Here is a 21,806-nt window from a genome sequence, read left to right on the forward strand (position 1 = left end):
CTGCTTGACTGCCAGTGGCTGAAGTTTTTCAAGTGAGACAAGATGGAGGAAGCATCAACTGTTGCTGTGTTTAATCAGCAATAAGCACTTATTGTACATTATTGGCCAAAAAGAATACAAACTGCCGCACATAAGAGATGCTGCCTGGCTGACAGTGAGTCAGGAGACAGATATTATAATGTAAAAAACGGAAAATGTACCAATGACATCATATTTTGCAGTATATATTTGAAAGCAAGCCGACATGCATTTATTAGCCAGAAAACTTCTATGCATGTGTGTCATATTCAGCACCATTAAAAATATGGCCTCATGTGGCAATGGTCATTCACCTGCATTTGCTCGTGTGTGACTTTGCCCTTTCTGTGTCACTTGAGTAGAACAGATTGTTGTCATTAGTAACACCTGTGCTTTTCCTGCTGTGACGAGTCCAGATGTCTGCAGTTAAAAAGGCCTTTTGCAAGTGATTTCATCAATTTTCCCCTCTCTTCTAAGGAGTGCTATTAGCTGGTGGAGTCTTTCGTTGGAATAAAAACCTACTGAAAGAACAAGCCTTTTATGAGCATAAATAATTAGAATCACTAAAACTTAGTTTTAAGAAGATAGGATAGGGATTTGAGTCATGGAAACCAACCTTCCGAACTCAGTCAGTGACCTTCTGTGTCATTTTAAGTATCCTTGGCCATCAGCTGTTTACACCCCAGGATGCCACTATGGTCACATGAACAAATGCGCATGGTGGAATGACATCATGGTGGGATGATGCACCAAAGTCAGGTTAGGTTTAGGATAAAGAGGCACATGGTAAGGTAAAGAAAAAACACACACCCACATCGGGATGCAAATTCCAGGCTCCTGTACAAAAGTTGGTTGTTCGTGGGACCCATCCGCGTCCCCTCCTACTTGCCCTATAGGCACACTTGCATGCATTAATATTACATGGTTTCCAGCAATGTTATTATCTGATGCTGTTCAGCATTTCAGGTATACGTGGCTGGTTTCGTCCAGCTGCATTATCATCTGACATGTCCCTGCGCGTTGCATTTGGACGCAGAAGATGGCTTTTCACGTCACACTCCTACACAGAAGCTATTGACTGAGTGTCACCATGTGATGAGTTTGGAGTGAGAACGTTTTGTGGAAACAGCCAGTAGGTTCCTGTCTGAGGTCGGTATATAGGAGGCTTACGAGTTAACAACTTTTTTTTTTTTAAAAAGTGTGGTTTTTTTAATTACACTTTATCTTTCTGCAGTGATGTACTCCAGAGTCATGAGACATCACTCGGGTGTGGTCGCAGGGGGCAATGAAGCAAACTTGTGACCACACCCAAACCCTTCCAAGATAAACAGTCTTTCAGCCAGAGAGGGCAGTGAAGCACTGCTTGTTAATACTCTTTAAAGTAATATGGATAGCGGAGGACGGACAGTTTACAGGAGATGCAACCTCATTGGTAAATGAGTTTGTCACATCTCTCTTCATGTCACGTAGGGATGATTCAATTCATGTCAGGTTCCAGTGAATTACAGGGAAAGCTCCTCATGAAATGTGCTGTAGGCTGAATGTGTGTTGGATTAAAATTTGTTCATGACGTCAAACTATTGAATCCATTTTCCATAAAGGGAAAGGTTTGGATCTGAGCAGAAAACAGAGAGAGCAGAACAGAAAGGCACAGACTGGTATTGTGTTGGTTAATGTAATAAAGACGGATAGTCCCTGAGGCAAAAACGGAGATGTGTGTGTCTCTGGCCTTCATGTGAGCCTCAATAATCTCTCTATGTCTGTCTGTTTATTTCCATCTTATACACCATCGCACTTCTTACCAGTCAGTCTCTCACTGCTCTCTGTTACTGCTGATCACCGTCTCTCACCCCCTTTGTGCCTTCTCATTTCTTTTACATGCTCACTTATCCATCTGCCACCGCTACTGATGTGTCAGCAAACATAAACGCCGTAAAGTCGGCTGTGATCCGCAGGGAACGACAGAGAACGAGGGGGATAGAATGGGGGATGGGTGGTGAAGAACAGATTTAGGGAGAGAATGATGGTCCCATTGTGTAATCGTGTGTGTGTGTGTGTGTGTGTGTGTATGTGTGTGTGTGTATATGTGTATGTGTATGTGTATGTGTATGCAAAAAGCCTGGGGGTCTATCTGACATTATCCTGCCTAGAACAATCCCGATATTGCCCCCCAAAGTTTCCCATCATGCTTTGCTTGCTTTCAGTTTGGGAGAAAGTCATTTGTGGTCACACAGATACACACACGCAGATGCCAAAAGATGTAGGAAAATCTGTGACCAGTGAGCTGTAGCTTGTGAACATAGTTTTATGTTTCTGTTAGGTTTGGTGTGCATTGTTTTTGGGATATGATTGCATTAGATTGTACGTACTGTCTTGCTTTTGAAAACTGCATCAGGGATATACAGTGCTGATTTAGTTCACAGTCATTTTAAAGACCTAAGTTATTTTGTAATAGCTTATCACTTTAAAATTTCTTTAAGATAATGTGAAAAAACTAGTTGCAATAACATAATTTCATGAGGAATCAACTGTGTTCCTAATTATGGTAATTAAGAATATTATACAAATGTATTTATGATCCGGTTTGTACTTGTTATTACTTTTTGCTGATAATACTAACATACTTTTATTTAAAAGGTTACTGTGCCTGTAAAACTAAGCAGCACTGAACAAATATAAACCATGATTCTGTTACGGGGTTGCATATTTCTTGCCTCAGATATTTTTTTAGAAACATGTTTTAGCTTGCTGTTTTACTGTTAAAAGAAATCATGCCAGCTGCCACTGTTTCAGAAGGACCAGTCCACATCACGACCAGTCGTAGGTTTTCTCCCTCTTGAGCAAAAGCGACCTTTGTCTCTTTCTTTCTCTGGTCATGTAGCACCAATTTTAAAAGTATTTGCATCTCTGTGCTGCGTCGATGGCCTAGTTTTATAAGAGGACCCTTTTAATATCAGTGAAATACTTCTTTGAGGTCTTTGATTCAGGACTGTTACTTGTAGCAGAGTATTTTCACAGTCTGGGATTTGTACATATTCATTTCTAATTTTTAATTCTTTATTCTGTGTCATGCACACAAACATGTACCCAACCCTCATGGGTTTACAAGACACCATTACAACATTGTTGCAGTGTTCAATCCAAAATACATGTTATCTTACTGCTCAGTTACCAAACATAATGCTCTGCCTTCTATCCCAGGCCCTTCTAAACCAAAACTCAGATTCAGAAGTCATTGACCAAAAACAAATCAACATAAAAGGAGGTCATTTTTCCTGAAATGTACATTTACTGAAGGAAAGAGTCTGAATACGTATTTCACCACTGCACCTGTCCTCTGCCCAAGGTTTAGACAAGGTGACAAAAACAAACGCTCTCTCTGTCTGGAACAAAAAGTTCATTAAATTCCATGGGGACAACAGACACAACTGTCCCTGAATGGATCATTTTCTGTCTCTGTATCTCCCCCCTTGTCTTTTGTCCTTATACTCTCTCTGTGCTTCAGGACATATTACGAATTCATCTATGGATGTGATTGTTTCCTTCTTATAACCCCCTCTCATGTGCTCCATGTACCTCTCATTGTGCCACTGTATTCCCATTTCATCAGCCTCTGATCATGAACTGTTCCATTACTTTATTTCTTTCTCCATCTCTCTCTATCCCTCTCTCTTTTCTCCTCTCTGACTTTTCACTCATCACCGTCTCCTCTAACTAATGACCCAATCCACCCTTACTACGACTCGCCTCTCCCATTCATACCAGACGAGGGGGCAGTGTGAGGCAACGTTAAGAGTAGCAGTGTGAGTTTTTATTGCATTCATTATTCAAACTCACAGACACGGAGATTAGTGCACTTTGAGAGTGTGTGTTGTTAAAATATTTATATTAGGAGAGAATGAGATGGTTGGATTTGTCATGTTGAGGTGAATTCTGCTTCTACCCTCTCTCTCTTTCTGTGTGTGTGTGTGTGTAAGGCAACGCACCTCATAAGATAAAAAAAAAAAGATGCAAGCTCCCTTCTGTAATCAAGTACAATCATTCTGTAAAAGCTGGTTAACTTAACACACACATTAGTGTTTCTTTGTTGCATTAATTCAGTTATGTTTCCGGATTCATTTTTGTCATAATCACCTGTGTATCCTATCTGGTTTAACTTCCTGCCTTTGTGTGTTTTTCCCTGCAGTTCCTCACTTATTCTGCTGTCGCCTCACCTCCTGCTCACCTGTTTTCACTTACCAATCAGTCACTGCCTACACATCAGACCAGATCTTTTGTTCTTTGTTAAACTGGCAAAAAAGTGCATTTAAGAAAGGTGATAATGATATTTTAGAGATTAGTTTTGGGAAGACGGAAGCAAAATTAATACTTTAACAGGGAATACCCTCAATCTGGCAGGAGATCTGGAACAAAGACACCAAAGGTAGAGAGTACTAAATAGTTTAAAAATCTGTAAAGAGTGAGAAGATTTAAATGCAAATGTAGGAAGGAAGAAGTGGTTCTCTCTAGATAAAGATTAAGGCACACAGGATTTAATGATAAATTGTATGTCATGAAAAAGGCAGGGTCAGATAAATGTGAAATATGTAGGTCTATCTGCTGCGAAATTGTAGAGCATGTACTGCTTAAATGTAAAGTTCTGAGCAGAAAGACGCATATTGAAGGACAGGGTGGTTAAATCAGGAAGAGTGGAGCATCAAAGGGCTATTAGAGAAAGGAGATGAAGGTCTTTGTCAGTTCATCATCTGTGTCTCTTTCTGTGAGTAGCACTTCAGCCTTCAGTTCTTAGAGTTTAGTTTTTGCAAGTCACTGTCCTTCGAGAAAAATCAATCTCTAAAAAGTCAGCTTTTCATGATGTCAGTAAATTAATTTCAGTATTGTAATGATGCATTTTCCAACTGATCTCAGACAAAGACAAAAAGGAGATGGGTTGCTTTAATTTTTTTTTAAAAAAAATATAAAAACTCACAGTGGTCAAAACGTTTTGGTACTTTTAATATTTAGTCACTATAATAAAGGCTTTTAAAGATTGTCTTCCTCATCGTTTTATTTTCCTTACATTTTGGAGTACATCCCTTACTGTTTAGGCTCTTTAGAGTTTATTTAGCTGAGGAGTGAATTTTTTCTCACACATAAAGGAAAATTTTGTCCTTCAGTTTATCACAGATATTGAAAATCAACACATCTGCAGAAACATACTGTAGTTTCCCATTCACAGGAAGGGGATAAAAAAAAAAAAGCATTTACCTCTGAGGAGTAGTGGAGTATATAGTAACATTCAAAGGAAATGCTCAAGTTAAGTATAAACAACTTGAATTTGCACTTAAATGCAGAACTTGAGTAAATGAAGTTATAGTCCACCTCTGGACAGGTGTCATTCATTATTATCTTCATGGATTGGCTATCAAATCTGCATATAGCCTGGATGATTAACTGCTGCGACTTTAATGTCATGGGAAGCTTAATGAACCCTCTCTAAATGCTGCACCAGCTGGTTTCCAATGTAATAGGAGGACACAGTGAACTCTCTGATTTAATCAGCAAGCTGTGTGACACCTTCATCCCTGTTGCACCTTTTCTGTTATTTCTCAGGACTTGTGATGACTTTTTGTTTAACAGAGCTAATTGTGCAGTGCATGTGTTTAAGTCTGTATTAGAACGCTTTAGAAATTGGTTTTTAGATGTAATGCTTTATCCTGCTGCTACAAATCCAGCACCGTTGCATGCCTTTCAACCAATAGTTAACCCCTCAAATGACCATTTGTATATTAATTAGTCATGTGGATGTTACGCTGAATTCATTTTTACTTTGTATTTCTGGCATGACTACAGAGAATGAAGAATCCAAAACTGGAGAAAATACTTGATGAATATAAGTCAAAAGGGTCCGATATATAACTATATCAAAACATCCGTTTGCTCTGACACAACTCATGCAGTATAATCAATAACTCATTAATCTAGCCATATGACTAAAAGAGTAATTTTACCTCACTGAACATGGGAGCTGGTGGTCTATCGCTGCCTCCATCAGTTAATTTGTTTGTGTTATTGTTTGACTTTGGCTTTTAAAGGATTAGTTTGGGTTCACTGAAGTCATAAAATACATAAATGAATGACCGTTTGAAGTATTCTTTCAAGTCCCACCAAACACACACAGCTCACAGACTTCTGCTTGGAAGTCCAAAAAGGGGACCTCATCCAGGTCCCCTCCTCTCTTGTCTCTTTTCGCTTGTAGCACCCACAGCCATTCTAAGCCTGTGACTAAAGCGCCATCTCTCAGGCTGCACACTCCAGGCTGCATTCACTCACTGGGTCTGCAGGCACTGAGAGCCACCTCTGAATTCAAAGCGCATTTCTCTCGTCTCCGCGCAGCGCCCGGACGTCGCTTTGCAGAAATCAGTGAAGATACGGAAATCCGGCGACCGTGCATCAGATAAAAACAGTAGCCTTTATTCTGTGGAAGCAGCCAGCTACAGACACTTTGTAGCCTAGAGCGACTGTCCGGCTCGCTTTTCGCCAAACATGGGGCGCAAAGAGAGAAGCACGCTGGAGGGAGGGAGGCGATAAACATATTGATAGAAAGAATAGAAAGGGAAGGAGAGCTAGAGAAAAAGCGCGTCGTTTGGCAGCGGAACCCGGAGCAGTGCTACAACAAAAAAATCTGACCTCGACCTCCTCGGACGGTGGGAAACTGGTTGTTGAGATGGAGATGTCGAGATTTTCTATCATCCCGTCTCCTCCTCCAACACACATGCTGCTGAGGCTGATGATGATGTTTGCGTAGGAGTGTTTTATTTTGCGGGCAGCGTTGGTAAAGCTACTGTTCAAACAACTCCAGACAAGCGGTGGATGAAACTGTGAGTGTCGCTGGCGCATCTTTCCAGAGATATTATCGTTATTGGAGCATTTTTCTTGTCTGTGGAGTGGGTTTTTTGTGTGAGTGTTTTTTTTTTTTTGCGATTCTGGAATTGGACTGATTTTTTTTCATGCAAATGACACAACAAATGCGTTTGGAAAAGTAGTCAAAGAACATTTTGCAAAGGACGCATCTTCAATTTTATCTGTTTTTAATTAACAACTCATGTGGATCAGGCCCAGCGGGGGTTATCTGGACTCAAGTCGAGGTCTACTTCCATAGAAGGCACTTTTTGCTGATTACTTTGCCGACATTTGGGGCTTTTTTTAATTATTATTTTTGCTTTTGCTCTAATTATTCAGTGACTGAGGTCGACACAAACTACAAAAAGCAGAGGTCGGGACCTGAGCTCCGAGGAGCCACCAATTCCCTAGATGTGACCCGGTGAATTTCTCTTATCTCTGAAGGTAAGAGTCCTCACTTTATAATGCATTGTCTCTACTCACTCATTATTATCTTGGATGCTTACATGGGTTTGGCAGTGAAATTAAGATCTGCTTGTTAAGTCATGCATGCAATTTAAAAGTTGTGCTTGATAGAGAATAACCATGATTGCCGAGACAGAGAAAGGGACAGATAGATGGTTAGGTAGATGGTTGTACTGAGAAGCAGAGTGCTGCATCTCATTTCAGCACCATGGACAGAACCACGCTGCTGTTATATTACAATGGGAGTCTTTTCTTATTATTTTCACCCCAGAACACTTATAATTCATAATCCATACTGTCAGAGCAGTGTACACGTTGCAAGAAAGAGTTTCTGGAGGTTTAAATGAAACCATGATACAGTAGTGGATCACACACATACAGCCTGAGAGAGAGAGACTAAAGGCAAGGGAGAGGTTCAGTGCTTTGTATGACAGACTGGCTGGCTGGCCCAGCTTGCCACATGCTGACAAAACAGCATGGCTTGTGAGCCACAGCTACTGTCACCAACTGTTAGCCATGGTCACATCCAAACTGTTTGCTCCAGATATTTTTAGGCAGGGTGGAAATGCATCTCAAGGCCGTGCAACACAAAAAACATTCTACTGAATGCAGTTAAAATGACAGAAATGTTTCAAGCAAGAGAACACAGAGTGTGCATCCCACCACCTACTGGGTGTTTTGGAAACACTGTGGTGGATAGAGTAATAAGTAACCAGCTAAAATGTCAACCCGGGAAGATTAAATTGCCACTTTTACAGTGTTTAGATTTGTTGGCAGAAAATATTTGCTGTCTCTAAATATGGCACAGGGGCAGGGGAACAGGAAATTGCAAAAAATAATTTGCACAAGCCATGTGATAATAACTCCTGACCCTCTGTAGTTCATGTGTCTTGAGAGCGATTGGGAATAGTTATGATGTGGTGTTTTGGTCTTATAATGGAGGGATGGACCATAATAGCCTTCTTGGGGAAGATCTACTGAGATGTCTTTTACTAATAATACTATTTAATACTGCCCAGTTGGAAAATAACAACTTTGAAAATTGAAATGCAACCTGTTCGAGTTCTCCATTGTGGAGTTTCAGTCCAAAGTTCAGCACCAGACTGAATTTAAGGAGTTGAGTTATATAGGCTCATTGATAACTGGTCAATACTTGTACAGTTAATATTTGAATTCCACAATATTCTTGTTTTTATGTGTTATGTATCTACACATGTTAGGCGAGTCATTGTTCTTCGAATAGGATTAATGTCCTTTTCCTTAAAAAGACAAATGTACAGATTTAATTTGAAGGAGTATATGGAATGTAAGGAATTTGTTGGGAAAAGGCTTCTCAAGTTTATGGGAGACAGCAGTGATATTCCTGCATAAGCAGCTTGTGTGTGCCGTGGAACCTGTTGTATTTTTTCAATTCTGAGTCGTAACAAATTTTACTGCATGATGCGCTTGATTTTTAGCAAAAACAGACAGTGAAAATGATGTTTTGGTGGTCATACTGACCTTTCACTACACTTTCCATGTCTACCTGTGTCACAGTCATGAAAAAATACAAATATATTTGTTTTACTCAACATTTCCTCTTTTCCTTTCAAAATGTAACCCTTTTGACAACGTTTGTGGTGATGCAATCCCTTCAGTCGCTGACACAAGGCTTTTTATTGTGAAATATTTGCATGACTGTGTTGTTGGCGATACAGTGTCTCACACAGCTACATAAAGGAGTGGAGTATCTTTTAATTGTGGACATACAGTAGTTATAGCAACAGGCAGCTCTGCAAAATTGCTGCAGCAACAACACTACCAGTGTGAGCACTGCAAGCATACGAGTCGCTGCGGTTCAGTGAGGTCACGTGCTGTTCACACAGTGTGCCCGGGGGTCCAGTTTCTAGTTTCACAAGATACCACTACCTTCACACCAGCTAAGAAATTAGTGCGCCACAGCCTCAACAGACAGTAATGTCAGCCTCAAATTCTTTTTTTTTTTTGGAGAGGGGGGTTGTATTTGGGGGGTTATGGATCCCCTTGGCCTCCCCTTGAGGGTCCCACTTTCTGTCTACCTTGGCCTATCTCTCTGAAATGTTTGAAATCAAATCTTACCGGATCCCCAGATCATTGCCAGCACATACAGATGTGTGACCAGCTCAATAAAAAACCTGATAAAAGAATAGAGAAAAACAGTGCAGATAATTCCACACAGTGTATGTAGGGTGCTGGGATGCATGAAAATGATCGTCTTAACCGTCACCATATCTCACTGCAGTTCACCACATCATCAAAACACCAAATGAGGGAATGTGTTTTGGCAGATTGGCGTTCATCCCTCCAGTAACCGTTACAGAGAGGCTCTGGAGGCTCGTGGTGCTCCATCAGCTTACTGAGATGCTTAATGTGGGTTTTTCCTTTAATTTCCCGAGGGCAAAGAGGGCTAAAGGTTGCACACTTACTCAGATTGATACCTGGGAGTCGGACAATGAATTATGTTGATGTCAGTGCTGTTATTTTTCTATTTCATGCCCATATGCTGCAGCTTTAGAATCACAGCAACTGCTTTAAACTCTCCATATCATATATCACATCATATCATGCAGTTTAAGACAGTATGATTTAATGCTGATATTGGGAAGTGGGACTAAATCCATGTTGTGGACTGCAAAGGAAATAAACTCCAACACATACTGTGCTTTAAGAGGGCCTATAACAATGAAAGGCAAGGCAGGGCTTGTGTTCCCATGGCGACTTGGTCAGTGACCCTTGGAACAACCTTGGCCCCCTGGGAGATCAGTCATAGTCCTGCATGCACACACACATGCACACACACACTCAAGTCCCCCCGGAGCATGACTACTATGAGTGACTGTGTGTTTCTTGTCTGCTTGCTTGCTGCTGCTGCTCTACCAGCCTCTCAGTCATTACAGCAGGAGGGAGACCAGGAGGAGGAGGAAAGAGAGGGAGTTGAAGGACAAGCAGATGAGTAGGATGGAAGAAAGCAAATTTCAAAGACAGATGGGTGATGAAAAAGATGAAGAAAGGTGTAGAGAGAAGAATGCATATAAAATAGGGAAAGAGGGAAGGGGAGGAGGAGGAGGGGAGGGTTAAACACTGGCAGAATAGTCAAGAGTGAATGCAATTATAGAGGTAGCACTTTTTTTCCGGGCATTTAAAGTGTACTCACATATCAGCTTAATTACCTTTAAAATGCACAGCTGGGAGGGGGAGTCATGATAGATCCGCTGTGGTCGAGATAAAGAGGCGAGGGGCGAAGTGGAGTGGATGGATTGAGACTGAGAAAAGGGAACATGGCTGCTCAATGATCATGTTAAGCAGTCACCATCCCTTCCTCTCTTCCTCCACCCGTCTCTCTCCTGCTCCCCTCCCCCTCGGCACCACGCTCCACTCCCCCCCTGCCCGCAGCAACACCCTGACATGCTCACACATCACGCTCGCGCACAGATGGGTTCCCACTTAGACACCAACATTACGAGCACACGCATTTGCAGGCGTGAGCACATGCGTGCACAAGCCGTTGGTCGGCTGCCCTCATCCCAATGAGTGATTGTGAAAAACTGAAGCTCATTGCAAAGAGTAGACGGGAGGTGAGGGAGGCAGGGAAGCAGAACAGGAAGAGGGTAAGCCTTCCCTTCTTATGCCTCATCTATGTCAGCTTCATTATGGTGTGTGTTTGTGGATTTTTCGTGCACACATGTTATAAATAGTGCCGATTAATTTAGTGTTAATATGATGACAGGGTTTTTCTTTCCAAGATGGGGACCATTTCCATAGCTGTGGCCCTCATTTTCTAACTGGTAATCTTACTCAGCAACTTAATTGCTAAGATCTGGAGAGAAGATGACATCACTAGACACACTTCACAACAGAGTGCTCCAGAAATGAGTCCTAAAACCCATAAATGAGTTAGCGTTTCAGCACTCCCGGTTCCCTTGTCTCAGACTCAGTGGGTTTTTGAATGGGTTTTTGGTTAGATGCGTGAAATAAGGTCTGTGGCTAATGCAAGCTTTAGAGTTTCATGTTTTGTTTTAAGACATATGTTACGTCAGTCGATACCTTAGTTATGCTTTTATTTTTCTTTAAAAAGGCAATTGTTGTTAAAAAGACTACAAAACTGAACATGGCTCTACAGCCTCGTCCTAGTATAGGGATGTTAAGTCATACAACCATAGTGTAGTTTGTTTGTAGCCTAACGTTAGTTTTTTACTTCTGGCAGTCACATTTGTGCTTTAAAAAAATCATAAAAGTGGTTTTCATTTGTGAAGATTATCTTACTGAACAAATAAGTATTATTAACTTGTTTGCAACAGAGGTAATTTTCTACAATGATCCAAAATCCAATGGAAATCTTCCATGGGCCTTTTGACAAGGGAACCTGGGCGATTCTGACTTTCGCATCAACCTGCAGAGAAACATCATCCCAGGAGCACTCCGTTAGGCCAAGCAGCAGAACATATGACAGGCTGTAAATATACCACAGTTCATTTAATATGAATTAGTTTGAAGGGAAAGTGAAGATGTCAGTGACAGTCAATCATTGCACTGAAAAAACTGTACGCTCACAATCAGGGCAAAGGCAGAGTCGCTCCTGGAGTTAGCTCTGCAAAGAGGAATGTGTTTACAATGGACAGTCTGGGCAATTATATTAAGTTTTACCTCTCTGAGCTTCCAAATATCTGAGTAATTGGGAATTTCTGTTATGGAGCTGTTCTTGTTATTCTTGCCAACCCTCTGATTTTTCTTGGAGGCTCTTGTTTTTCACCGGTGTTCTCCTGGTGTCACAATTCTCCTGTATTTCTCACAATTTTTGACAAATTTTCACACTTTTTTTCCTTTTTGTTATCACAACCTGCTTCTGGTGCTTTACAGCATTTATAAGCCCTACAACAAGTGTGTCCGCTCGGACAACAATACAGCTACAGCAAATGTTGTTTCATGGCATGCATGTAACTTTAAAGCTGACGATATGAAGAAAATAAAATATGAAGATATTTTTCACCACATACCTCTATATTGATATATTGACAATATTGTAGGTTGACTATTGGTGCTTCCATGATATATGTACATAGTAGAGTTTTTGAATAATCATCAAAAATGTTGATATTATGACTAAGTGGGTAAAGGCAAATAACAGAACAGATGGACCAGTCTGGTAAGCTGAGGAAATACATGTAGCTTTAAAAATCAGGAACAGACAACACTTCCGAATTAAGATAACCAAAATCTAAGTCTCACAATCACAATTGTGTATCACAATATCAAAATTAAAGTAATATATAGCCAAGCCCAATTTCATGCAGAAGAAAGCTGCTCGTGCCTCATCCTCATAAGTTAGTGAGAGACAAACAGAGAAATTGAGAGTATCCATCCATCCATCCATTTTCTTCCGCTTATCCGGGGTCGGGTAATTGAGAGTACTACGAGAAAAAATACCCAAGCAAATTTCAGGTCTTCTTAATAAGAAGAATTCCTGTTTTTACAGAAAGTTTTGAGGAAATGGCTATTGTCTATTCTGGGAATTAAAATTAAAATTAAAAGCATGTAATAAAAATATTGCAGTGTACTGTTATTTTGTTATTTTCATGCCTAAAAAGTAACCAGAATGCAAGAAACAAAGTCTCTGGAAGACAGATTTTTGGGGAGATTGGTTGTGTTCCCAGATCTCAGTATTGGATTTGGTGAAAATGAGTGAAGTGTTAAAATAACTGGTAAGACTGATGGCTAAAGCTGGAAAAATAAGACCTATGTGTCGACAATGGAGAATTTTCCTTTCAGCCTTGCACAACTGACCTGCAACATGCTGCATATATTTCACACTAAATATAAAGGCAGACGGCACACTGCTCAGTTTACAATTTGCATTTTGTCTGTAAGTATAACCTACAATATGCAGTGCATTTCAAAGAAGCCGAGGGGCCCTCTCATTACAAACTTTATGGTCCAAAGCCTACATGCTTATTATAGGAACAGCCAAATTCAGCTGTATAATGTTAAATCTGAGACTAAAAAGCTGCAAACGTTGACATGGTCCTTTTGGAAAGTGATGAAGCGAAAAGAATTTTAAGAACAAGCAAGCTCAGCAAGGTCATGACTTACTCTGCCATAAGAGTTGATCACAACAGAAATGCACATGAGATTCTCATTGATAAATTTCTCTCTTTCTGATGTGTTGTATCTTATTATGCATCTCTGCAATTCTGCCTGACTGCACTGAGCTCCGTTTTTGTCAGCTTAGAGATTAGCATACAGCGAGGAAAAGTTGGTTCAAGTACAATACGGCTAGAACTTTTAAGTGTAAACCACCCACTCAAAGGGCAGAAAAGGCAATGGTAAAATGTCAGTCTGTAATAGCCCTGTCACCATAGTAACTGAAGACCCTTTCATACTTTTACACATACTGCCTCTTGAGCACTGACCATTAGCACTAAAACCCAAGCAATCATCAGCTTTGAGCTTTTAAAACATTTCCTCCAACCATCTGTACATTTCATTGGGTACGTCTCTCCTCTCATCTTCACAGAGGTGCCCTCAGATGCCTCATTTATTCTCCACTTACTTCTACATTTCCTCTGTTTTTCTTCCTGCATCTTCTCCAGCCCCCTACCTTTTCTCTCCATGTTTACTCCCACTAATCACTCCCCCTCCTGTTGTTTCTTTCACATTGGCCTTCTCTATAATCTTCCCTGCCTCTGTCATGTTTAAATGCATGTCCATTGTTACTCTTGCATGCACCATTACACCTTGAAAGGCACACAAATCAATCACTAGGAAAAATGTTGGCTTTGTGCGTTTATGCAGACCACGGACATGTTACATTTGCAAGTTATTACTGCATGTAGAGGATATATTGAAACTTTATATTTCAATGTGGTAAATGTGTGGTTAGGTTTAGGCACAAAAATGCTTGGTTGTGTTTAGGAAAAGATGATGTTTGAGCTTAAAGTACATGGTTTTAGAGCACAATCCCTGCTGGAAAGGCACCAATGTCTCAGTAATAAATAACCACCTTTTGTGCCACTATCTCAGTAGGAAAAACTGCAACCGGTTGCTAAAAAACAGCCATGTTAAGCATCTGAAGAGCCTCTGGAAACACAGCGATGATCCCCATAAAAAACAAATGGTTTTATTGTTCTTTAGTCTCAAACAGTGGTCCTCACTTAAGCAGCCATCTCGCCTAGGTGTCATGCCATCCACCATCCTCTCCATCTCCCAGTCACCTTAAAAAATGTTGCCATCATAAGTTTCTGCAAAACATGAATATTAGCATTTGCATGTTATGTTGCAGATATGGTAAAGCTTTGTTTCAACAATGCTGTGTTTAACATTGTTATGTTCAGGTACACTTGGTCATGGCTAGGAAAAGATCATGTTTTAGTGTAAAGGGACAACAAACCTTGCTGGAAAAACAGTAACGATTTGCTAAAATCACCCACGTTTGGGGGCTGAAAAGCCACTTGAAATTTTGCAATGACTCGTTAATATACAGCCATTTTTTGATTATTTGTTGGTCTCAAACCGGGGTCTACAGCTTGGCATGTGTCACACCATCCCCTACATCTCCCAATGACAAAGGCAGCTCATATATCACTTTAAAATTGGTTATATGATTCTTACAAATGTAAGGAGCTCCTGGTTTGCAGAGGCGTACACTGCCAGCATTTTCTTCTGCCAACTGGGCTGTGCAAAGACTCTCACTTGTCTATCAAGTACAACACTGGAAGCATCATGCAATTGATGTTTTAGTGTGTCCTTTTCTCTCTTATTTTCTTATGTCACACACACATTCGCATAAATTGTGAGGTGAAGGCTCTGCATAACAAGCAAAATCCATTTCAGCATGATGTAGTTTTTTATCAATAAAAACATGACTTTCATTGTGCAGGATTTCACATCTAACACAAGTTTGTGTAAACTGATTTCCACACTACACTACAGTTGCTCACCTTGCACGGCAGCAGGAATCCTGTGATATTACTAGATTTCTCAGTGGAAATATTGTCACCTTCCAAGTATTTATTGAAAGTACCTGCCCTTCCTCAAACGCTTTCCAATGGTGGCTTCTCGGGTGGTTCTGTGTAACAAACCATTTGGTGTGTCAAGTTAACCATTCGCTGCATGGTGAGCAAAAAAGATCATTTGTGTTAAATCCTTGCTACAGTCTGCAACATTTCTACCAAACACCAAAAATACTGATACCAACGCATTTGAGTTTTGTGTCCTCAACTCGAACATAAGGGCATTTTAGATTTAGGCACAAAATACACTTAATTAAGGAACCCAACATTAATACCAGTAGGAAACTGTATGCAGTGGTCTCCAGTGTCAAACAATATAACATTAGTACTGCCTTTATTTCTTATGACATAAGAGTTATAAGTTGCATAGCCACTAAAGATCTTTGTCAAGTAAAAGTAAACGTTTTAGTAATTTAAACAAATAACAAATGTGGTTGTTTTTGGTGAGGACTTTATTTCTACTTTAAGTCATATTACTCATGATATTTGTGTGTGTGTGTGTGTGTGTGTGTGTGTGTGTGCGCGCGTGTGTGTGCGTGCGCACACGTTATGTGCATCTGTCAGGTATAATGTCCCACAGTGCATTTTGCTGTACAGCTGTGTGATGATTTCATCAGCACATCAGATACGTAATAGTGGTCAACTCTCCTGAGACTCCTCTGACTTTTAGCAAATACCATGTTTTCTTGACAGACAAATATGCAAAGTGACGCACGGCAGGATCTATCAATCTTCGAGTCAGAGGCACTGTCTCAGCTTGTGAGTGGCACATGCTGTTCGAAGTGATGTTTAAAAGAGAGGACTGCCCGTGCTCCAGAAGGCAGAGCACATCAGCTGGACAGACAGAGAGTACGAGTGGTGGAGAACAGAGACAGAGACAAAGACAGAGAAGTAGATGCAAGGAGAGGCTAAACAGACAGAAAAGGGGCACAGTGAAGCAGTGGAGAGTAAAAGCAAGAGACAGATGACAAAAAGTCAGTGACGTGACTAGCAGGGTGCCAAGAATGTCGTCTTTTCTGAGATGACTGGCTCCAAACTTGGAAAAACCAAGCGGTGTTGAGTCCTGTTTTGAATATGAATTACAGTATAAATACTCTGAAGGAAAGCAGAAATGTGTCTTTGTGCATGTTGACACCTCAGTATGCAGACACACAACTACTGGATATTCAAATAACCACATTCAGCCACAACAGCCCTGTCACATTCATAGAGTGGGTGTCTACTGAAATATGGAAAGGTTCAAAATCACGCAGCTAATGAGATTTACTGCAGTTATTTATGTAAATTATTAGAATTTGAACTCAACTTGATCTAGTTTGCTGTGAAGCCAAACACGTCCAGATGTCATCACAATATATCATTCTGGCATCCATGACGTATTTGCATACCAAGTGCAATTATGTAATTAATTTAACTTTCTACAGATTTTAATTCAGAGCTACTTTTTATGCCTCTGCGATGTCACAGGCCAGAGGCTTTAGGCCTATGTCTCCTTGTTGTCTATCTGTTTTTCACATTCTTGTGAACACAATTAATTTTTACACTTTGAGGGAATTTCCTCAAATTTGCCACAAACATCCACTTTTGCACTTTTGAGCAATTTTATATTGGTGGTTAAAAGTCAAGGTCACTATGACCTTGTGTCCATCTTCCCTTCCCTTATGGCATTCTCCAGAATGCCCTAAGGGAAGTTCCTCAAAATTTGCTCAAACGTCCACCTGGAGTCAACAATGAACTGACTTTATTTTGGTGGTCAAAGGTAAAAGGTCAACACTTTTCTGGCCATTATTCAAGATTCATAACTCAGGAACAGAAGGGGAAACATTTGATTGGATACTGATTTGGTGGCAGTAATCTTGAAACTGTATGAAGCTTCTTTGCAGCAACACACATATTTGAACCATTGTTTACTGTCATGGCTACATATGAGTCTGGACAGACGTGGATGTTACCTGCAGCTCGACTGGTTGGTGAAGGCATACATCCACAAGATGGTAGTTCTAGTCATAGCCCACTTTGCTGTGTGTACAGAGTAATAAGCCTGATACATCTACAAACACGTACTTGTACTTGTTACTATGACTTTATGCCTTGCACATGATGTCATAGGATATATGTCATTGGCTGAGGCACACAGTGATGTTTCAAGACCCCAGTCAACCCAGACTACTGTAAATAAGCGAACCAGTCCCTAACCCAGGGATAGAATGATGTATGCTGTTGCTTAGGGAGAAACAGAAAAGTGAGGAAAAAAACTAAAATTGGAATGATCTCATTGTCAAGTGTCAGGAGCAAATGTAATTTAATGGTGTCTTATGGTGTAAATTAATGGGGGGGGGGTTCAATAACCTGTCTGAGATTTAGCGCACTATCATCCTGGTATCTGCATGGTTACTGTTTTCACACCGGGAGGTCCTGGTGGAGCTCCGAGTGTCACAACAGACTGTCTCCTCTGTCACTTCAAATTTTCAGGAGCAGACATGAGTGACACTGAACTTATAAACAAGGAGTGAACCAGCAGCAGGCAGCAGCTTCTGTTATGATCCTCCTCCGAGTCAGAATAGAATAGACACACCTTTGTGCACACAACACACATGCAAACATGGAGAGATTATGCATTGCCCAAGGCTGAGCGAAACGCGCTGACAATTGGTTTTCATTATTGTTATTGTTATTATTCAATATGAAATCAAACAGCGCAGAGGGTTTGGATAAATATCTCTCGGCAGACTGATATTGTGTCGTAAACAGCAGTTTATTTCAGTGGGGCCCTGAGACTGGAGGCGCTGTCGAGTTGTAGCTCTGCTCTTGTCCATTATATTTATGTAGCGCTAAGCAAAAACGATAACTATTCATGCAATTAGAGTGAAGCTGCTCGTGGTGTGTGTGAGATGTTGTAATACATAGTTTGCTCAAGAGCATCAAATATGGCCCTTTCTGGTCACCTATAAGTTACATTAATGTACTCACACAGACAAACAGATATGTATATGCCTCAGTTAAACAGACATCTGCACACATTGTAGCCATATTCTCAAGTGTTTTTACTCAATGTGTTGGTTGTAATTGTTGCTTGATTACCATGTGCATCTAATGGCCTTGATGCACCAAGCTGACATTCATCCATCTGGTGGCGCGGGGCCATCGTTGAGCCTCTGTAGCAGACCACTGGCTGTAGTTTTTGTGGTGTGTCCAACACTGCTGGCACTTGTCATCAGTGGCTGATTAAGCATGTTGAATCAGCAGCAGAGGCAGTCAGTGACACTATATACATTAGACAGACCTAAAATACCACTGACTGCAACACCTGTTGCAGCATTTTTTTGAGGGTTACTTATGCTCTTTACTAGCAGGTTAGAGTTAATGTATCCGGATGCTTATTTGGCTCCTTTAAAGGGGACCTATTGTGCAGATTTTCAGGTTCATATTTGTGTATTGGCTTCCTCATACTGTCTGTGCTGGAACGCCTTCATTCACCATCTGTCTGAAACACTCCGTTAAAACACCTCTTTAAGTCCCCCTCCTGACAAGCCCAGTCTGCTCTGATTGGTCAGCGTTCAGGCTGTTCTCATGCACTGTGTCAGCATGACACGTGGACAGACAGCACCAGTTGAGAATGCAGCCAGATGGAACAGACTTTCATGCGGGAGTCCGGTGTACGCTTCCCATGTGATGTGTTTTTACTACACCTTACCATGTACCTCTTCTGCCTAATCCTAACCATCCATGCCAACATGCACTTTTTAATGACATTCCAGCATTTGTTGCCATGTGCAGCACAATCCTAACATGTGATGTTGTTGATCTCACAGCAGTGGCACCCTGCAACTTCAAGCAGATGCAAAAGGACACCTTGAGTGTAATATGTATATCCACTGCAAAGTGGCAATATTTGACAACTTGGGATGAGAACGTGATATGAGAAAAAATAAGGAAAAGCATAACAAGTCCCTTCTAACTGTGTGCAATTAATCTATGCCTGTAAAACAGGATTATTATTTAAAGTGATGACATTTTCTTATTATGTCAGGCCAAAAGTTAAGATTAAGGTCGATGCAGTAACTGCCTTCTTACAGCTCTAAACTCTCCTGTAAGTCCACATATTTCCATGACAAGAGCTGCGTGCCGAGGACACCTTTTTACAGCTTGCATCACTCAGTTTCAGGGCTGAGAACTACTCTTCAATCAATCAACTGTGAAGTTCAAAGAAACTGTAATATCTCTGAGCCAAATTCTGCTCCTGCTGGTGCCAAGATTATAGCCTGTCACACACAGACTAGTGGTATTATTTGCACAGCAGAGGGTAGAGCATGGCATGGCAGAGGGGAGGAGCAGGAAATGCGGAGGCAGACGGACAAAATGTGATTATATGCAATTATTTTGAAAGCAAAAGTTCATTTTCATCAACCATTTAGTTAAAAAGACATTTTTGGAAGAAAAAAGTACACTCAGATTGACAGATAGAAGACATAATTTTAAAAGATTTTTATCTACTGTTCAAAAGTAGACAATTCAAAGTAAAAGAGGCATTGTTTGCAACTCATACCAAAGCGGCACCCTTCTTAAAAGTGCAGTGAAATGAGAATTTTGTCACACACACACACACACACACACACACACATACCAAACACAGGGCGCACAAATGCTTTTATCACCTATTTTACACGGATCAGATGAGCACTTTTATCTGAGCACTGATGTGACTCCAAAAAAGCATCCTGATTTTCTCCAGGAACTGAATACAACACTTAAATGAGAAACAATCCATTTATGTTACATTTCTCTAAAAAATATTAGAGCTGACTGCTTCTGCCACAGACTCAAGTAAATACAAGTGACAGTTATTGTATATTCTAGATCGATTTTGCATTTTAAAGTAAATAAATCAGAAGAGATTTATGGCTAAGATGGAGACAAGGGCAGATTAAATAAGACTGAGGCTTTGAGAGAACTGACTTGCAGACTTTTTACTCATTGGAATATTGTAGTGGGAACACAATTTGTTTTGGTTACATGATTATTTCCTGTTACCTGTTTTGTGTGCAGAGGGACCCCCGAGAGGAGGCCAGGGGTGTTCTGGATACAGTTTCTGCCCCTATGAAAAATCTTTTGGGGGCCACTGCTGTTGATGTTTTACGCAAATACTGAGATGAAACCCATCATGGTGTTTTTGAGAAATAGTGTCAGTAATGGTGCTCCTTTATTCATTTTACACATTCATAACATCATAGCGCCATGCCATTCTTTAATATTCCCAAAAATGAACAGTCACTCCATAGGAAGAGCTAAAAGCAAAATACGTTGTCTAAAAATACAGTATGTCGTGGACAAGGAAGGGCATGCTCCTTTTCCAGTGCATGCACAGCACGTTTAAAGTTACATTACATCAGCATGCAATTTGAACTGGAAGAGCAACTAAGCAAGGTCGTTCAGATGGATGAGAGACATTTAGTGAGCTGTGTAATTAAATGAAGAGACCCCCAGGTCACCGTTAAGTTTTTTTTCCAAATGTCCTCATGGTGCTATATTCATACTAGCCAGGAGCCATTTTTATGATATATCATCCACAGAGGGGCACTAATTACAGAAACGTTTGCCCAGCAATACCAGGACACATGAGAGGGATAAAAACTATTCCTGGTTTCCAATTATCACTTCATGAGAGACCTAGTCTCTCTATTTTCATGCACAAACTCTTTCTCTATCTCTGTCAGCCTGTATTATTTCCCAGGTACCTGATTCAAGGTCAGAGTTGGGGTTGAGCTAAGCTTGTTGGTGCCTTTCAGTAGACAGATGAGGTAGGAGTCGAGTACAGGGACACAAAGAAACGGTGGCAAAAGAAATTTTTGTACGCCTGGTGAAATTTTACGCTGGAACAGGGTGAGCCAGGAGCCGGAGAGGAAGAATCGAGTGATGCTGCAGTCAGGGTCAGTGCTGCCTAGATAGGATAATATTATGACAGGGCTTAAGGGAGAATTCGTAAGCGTATTAAGAAATGTGTACGTCAGTCTATATGAGAGGGTTTGTGAAGATTTTTGGGGGTCTATATGACTGCTTGCATTGAGGCTTATGGCAAAATAAATAAATAAAAATCTAGTCAAATCAATGTTGCACCATCGCATCACGGCTAAAGCTCGTTTTAATTCCTTAACTTCTTCATGTTAATGTTTAATGAACTCATTTTCTCCCTCTTGGGGAACATTTGCACATTGGCTTCAGTATCATTTGTATTCTAAATTGAAACATTGACATTTTATGCATCTTTCATCCTCAGAATTACCTTTTGAGCAAATTAATTGAAATAGAATTTTTACATCAATTGCAATTTCTTTTTTTTAGGATTAAATATTTACTTCGTAGAATCAAAGAGTCTGCCAGTGGAACCCCCCTGCTCATTTTGAGCACGTATTTGATCCA

The 21,806-nt window shown here is 40.6% G+C and overlaps 1 protein-coding gene across 5 annotated transcripts in view; it reads left to right on the forward strand.

Annotated features, from left to right (window-relative positions):
* fam163ba (family with sequence similarity 163 member B, genome duplicate a) overlaps positions 1 to 21,806 on the forward strand; it is a 58,393-nt gene that overhangs the window by 20,655 nt on the left and 15,932 nt on the right. Inside the window, exons 1-2 of one of the 5 annotated variants that reach the window (XM_088070984.1) lie at positions 4,218 to 4,441; positions 7,240 to 7,344. The gene's annotated coding sequence lies outside the window, so the exon portion shown is untranslated. Of the gene's footprint in view, positions 1 to 4,217; positions 4,442 to 6,287; positions 7,146 to 7,239; positions 7,345 to 21,806 lie in introns of those variants that run through there. The other 4 variants (XM_088070985.1, XM_042509476.2, XM_042509477.2 and 1 more) reach the window with 4 other exon arrangements.

This window comes from Plectropomus leopardus, chromosome 20 (genome assembly GCF_026936395.1).
Source record: "Plectropomus leopardus strain MGB_pleo_1.0 chromosome 20, ASM2693639v1, whole genome shotgun sequence".
Classification (NCBI taxonomy): Eukaryota; Metazoa; Chordata; class Actinopteri; order Perciformes; family Serranidae; genus Plectropomus; species Plectropomus leopardus.